The sequence below is a fragment of the Lactuca saligna genome, chromosome 8 (genome assembly GCF_052625555.1).
Source record: "Lactuca saligna cultivar CGN05327 chromosome 8, ASM5262555v1, whole genome shotgun sequence".
NCBI classification, from domain to species: domain Eukaryota; kingdom Viridiplantae; phylum Streptophyta; class Magnoliopsida; order Asterales; family Asteraceae; genus Lactuca; species Lactuca saligna.
In genome coordinates this window covers 242,476,568-242,481,519 of record NC_136424.1, presented here as the reverse complement: position 1 = coordinate 242,481,519, position 4,952 = coordinate 242,476,568, and the positions used below count along the sequence as shown (strand labels likewise).

The following is a 4,952-nucleotide window of genomic DNA, read 5'->3' as shown; positions in this document are numbered from 1 at the left end:
CGTCAAGTTGATGAAGAAGAGGAAATAAGTTTGAAAGGTATACTCTCCACGCTAAGGAGCGCTGGGAACTTCCAAACGAAGAAGATGAAAGAAAAAGAAAAATGCAAGAAGAAAGAGAAGCAAGGAAGCAATAGAGAGAGATGGTGAGAGACATATAAGGTTAAGCCTTGTTTGTGTAGTTTCCTCTCGTGCCACATACCACGAAGCGCCACAAACATGGCATCAGGATAGTGTGCACGACCGTTGCCAATCCACCACCTAAACCATAAACCACGATCTGGTTCTGTGAAAAGCGTATCATACGACCTAAATGTACGCTTTTAAGTAGAATGAAAAGCTAAATAATCAATGTGTATCTTACATTGGCTATTTATATGTAATAAAGACACTTCTTATTTCATTAATTTTTTTAATAAGTCATCATGCTCTCATTTCATACTATCACAATATTGTAAAAAAAAAAAGGAAATAAAAGTATAATGCTTATTATGTTCTAAAAATAATTAGATGAAATCCAAAATAGTCTCTTGATGATTTATGCTTATAGTACTCTAGTTGCTCTATAATCTTGATTTGAAAAAGACAACAAAAGTATAGAAAAACCAATGTATATTTATATTTTAGTTTAAAAACTCTACTTTATTATAGAAATGAAACTCTACCCTTTTAATTGTGACAATATAACTAAATGAAACTCGGTTTATCTCATACTAAATCATGATTATACTAAATGTATTGATGATACTAAATCACCAACATTATTATAAAATATGATATATTTGTAATGTAAACTAAAATAATAAAGGTAAAAAAAAATACAAAAAAACCTACACCATTGCTTTATCAGGTCAAAAATATGGCAGTGTTTATCATGTTTAACAAATTCGATTTGATCTAGTATTGTCACTGTCCAGTATTTATGTGTTGTCTTGTGGTCTCACAAGCACAATTCAAATACGCACGTCTCCTATGAGGTAGACACTATTCATACCACTAACATATATGATATATCTCTTAAGGAATTTTTAAGAAAACACAAAAATATGGCTTCAAAACATGAATAATGGACCACATTTTGGATGTAACGTAACAATTTGAATCTAAATATTCTTTAATATATATATATATATATATATATATATATATATATATATATATATATATATATATATATATATATATATATATATTCTTTTGTGCTTTTTTGTTCAAAATGCTAAAAAATAATCGATGATTGATTCAGTTTATTTCTCTCGAGTAAAATAATCATTGATCGATGGCATTATCTGAGGGGTCCTACCACGAACGAACTTCCTTAATCCATGCTCCGCATACTTCTCACCTTCTTTAAAATTTTCCAAAATACCAGCAGCTCGGTTTTCTTTCGTAACCCTAAAAAACCAAAACCATTTACATATTACAAAAGATTCAATGCATATCATCTCGTTAATATGCAGAATTTGATTATTAGGTGTTAAACATATTCATTAAACACAAGAACGTTTAATTATATTACCCATACAATTTGCAAAGTGTGAGCAATAACCATAAATCTTTTTATTTTTATAAATTTGTCTAAGGCTTTTTATAAATTGGTTTTCTTTCAATTTTTTACAGCTTTATTTTTAAATGCTTTCAAACTTATTTATTTTTACACAATTACTTGCTTTAAAATGTTGGTCGCGATTTCGTATTTGCAGAATTATTAGTTTATAATTTTTTTTTTGACAATTTTTTTTACGTTTTCATGTATATTTTTCAATATTTTTTAATTTTAGTAATTAGTTTTGTAAAGCTTTTTATAAATATGGGCATTTATGTTGCACAAAACATATAAAAGTTGTATAAGACATTTTTTTTCAAACCATAAATGAACTTTACACATATAATTAGACCTATAAACTATTATAAAATACTACCTATTGCAATATTTTCTATTGTTTTTACCATCATTTTCCAATTCTCTTACATGGCCAATTCATAATACACAAACACATGTATGAAAATATATAGGTAATTCTTGCATTTAACTTTATTAATGATTATGATTGAATTTGAAATTGATTTCTGTTTCTGTTAAAATTTTAAGGGTGAAACCCTGCATATTCTTCTCTGATCATTTTAATTAACATTTCATTTATGATTTATTAAGTTGTCTTTATACAAAGATGTACTAATGGTGATATAAGGTGCCAAATGTTGTGTTTGGATGGAGTGCAAGCTTTATAGGTGAAACACTTTAAAAAAAATAACTTGCTATGTAGAATATCGTATCAAATTATGTCTTACAAAACCTTATCCATGCCAGAATATGATTTTCAAAGGATTACAAACGAACACAAGGTATCCACTTCAAAGTGCGGGGTGCAAACCCTACTTCAAACATTTATGAGTTGGGCAATTATTTCTTAACCAACACAATAAAGCCATACATAAATGTTACTTTTATAATGTATAGGCAAAGTTTAGCCCTTCTATAAACTGTTAAGAATTTTAGGTAAAGAGGATCATGATACCTCCGGTGAAAATTATTAATTATGAGCAAAATTATACAAACACCATGTTGAACTTTTACCTTCATATGGAAATAATGTTAATAACACTTACGAGATTCAAACATTAGACATCTTAAAACCCAAGTTCCTAATTAAGCCAACTTTCATATGGGTAGTTTTCAAGATTTGTAGTAACTAAATTAATCTTACCTCACATCAGGGTTGGTAGATATGTTACGTACAAGTTGTGTGGCAACAAGTCCAAGAACTCCAACAATTGGTATCATCAAGGGGTAAACCTATATACGACATATATATACCTATCAAAAAGATTGGAACTTATAAGAAAATATCAAAACCATGCATGATAACGAAAAGAAATACCTCCGGCTTAACCCATCTCCGCCACGTCATTATAGAGCTACAATTAAGTGATTAAAAGACGCTTTTTTGGTCGGAGTTAAATGGCTGAAACTCTCTCTTATAACAAAAAAAAAATGTTTCCTTGAAAGAAAAATATAACAACTATGAAGTTAAGCAGCTTGTTTTAATAATTAAAATTTTATACGTGAGTGCAAACTCACAAACGTGGAAAATTATGGTCCTTTTATGTCAAAACTCAACCGATAAGCCACGACAATCAAGATCGATCAAATTCAATTCGTACATGACTTTCTATTTTCATCTTTTTTTGAAAACAATGGAAAATTCTAGAGACATCTAGAAAATAAAATTGTTGAAAATCGAGTTCAAATTCGTATTTGATTATGTTTGATGAATCTTGGAATTGTAATGTAAATTTAATATTAAAACCTTGTAATCGTTGATTAAATGAAAAGGTAAAAATTAAATTAATATTTTAGTGAAAGTAATTATAATATTAAACTTAGAATGCAACCTAATAATAAAATTATTTATAATAGAATCGATAAACTATCAATTAAAATCAGTCCATTTATAAAAATAAAAATAAATAAATAAAATAAAAAAATTGTTGGAATGAAAATACAGGTGATGTCAAGTTTCACGCCGGTTGAAGGAATATGTCCTCAACCTCCACCACAACTTCCACCACACCTTCAAACTTTGCTTTTGATTGTGAGCGTTGGACCTTGACTTTTCTTATACTATGTTTGTTTAATACACAAGAACCACCCCTATACTATTGTTGAATTTGTAAGTCTCTACAAAATGTTGAAAACTATTTGTTTTACTATACTTATTATTATTATTTTTTTTAACATGTAGAACAATTGATAATGAGATATAAATAGCAATGACGTTCGGCTCATAGATTTTGTCGGTTAAAAAACTTTGACAAATTAAATTGTTTTTTTTACCCTTTACCTCTACAATTTATTTATATCCATTAAAATTATGATAAATATTATCATTTTTGATTTCATAATTCAATATAATTTTATTTGATATATTTATAATATACCTTTAATTAGATAGTTAAAAACTATGAAATGATGATATTTGTTATAATTTAATGGATATTAATATTTGTATGTATAAAAAGTACAAGGTAATTTAATTTCTCAAAAACTTTATACCATCAAGAGAAGTAAAGCACTAAAAGTAGAAATTATGTTTTTTTTATCTTATAATCATTGTTCTAAAAAACCAGCTTTTAGTTGAACTGGTATGGTGACCGGTTCTCGGTTTAATCGGTTCAATTGTCGGTTCAATCGGTTTCTATAATTTTTGTCTCTTTTTCTATTTTTATACACACATAGACATCCACACATTTAAACATATAAATACAGGTCGTGGATCAATCAAAATACATTAAAAACACATAACTATAAATTTTACATCAATCCACGTATATCAAGAAGAAAATATAATATAATATAAAAACAAAATATAATTTTAGATAAATACAAACGTATTAAAAACCTCTAACATTACTATATGTTTTTATTCGAAGAAATCTAAATAAATGTGGGGAAAAAACGATAGCTTGTTATGCAAAATGATCCATTTTCAAGTGTTTTTATTTAATTTAACCGGTTCAATGTGTTTAATTTAACCGATTCAACTGAGTTTTTATAAAAATCAACTGGTTCATTCCGGTTCAAAAATATACATAAAATCGGTGTTAATTAAATCGCTTACTTCTCCGATTTCCGGTCCAACCGATTTGACAGGCCGATTCAAATCGGTTTTTAAAACACTGCTTATAATAGCGTAGATGATAATCTACCTCTTAGTATTTTTATTCATTTAGTGCATTGTGTATTTTTCGTAAGAGGTTTTCTTAAACGGATTTTATGTTAATGTAAGTGTTTCAAATAAAATGAAACATGTTGTCTTTGAATATAGTTAATTACATGCTTTAATAGCGGCGGAGTCAGCTATGCAAACAATGTTGTACCCTTTAAAACTCTAGTTTCATTAGGAAAAAATACATTTGTTCAAAGAAAAAAAACAATAGAAAAAAATATATAC

The 4,952-nt window shown here is 27.6% G+C and overlaps 1 long non-coding RNA gene across 1 annotated transcript; it reads right to left on the bottom strand.

The window, feature by feature from the left end:
* Window positions 1-1,197: 1,197 nt before the first annotated feature.
* Window positions 1,198-3,030, bottom strand: LOC145012231 (uncharacterized). The gene is made up of 3 exons (XR_013664418.1): window positions 2,880-3,030; window positions 2,706-2,794; window positions 1,198-1,392 (listed from the first exon to the last, which is right to left on the bottom strand). It is a non-coding gene; the product is annotated as an uncharacterized LOC145012231 (long non-coding RNA).
* Between the last annotated feature and the right edge of the window lie 1,922 nt (window positions 3,031-4,952).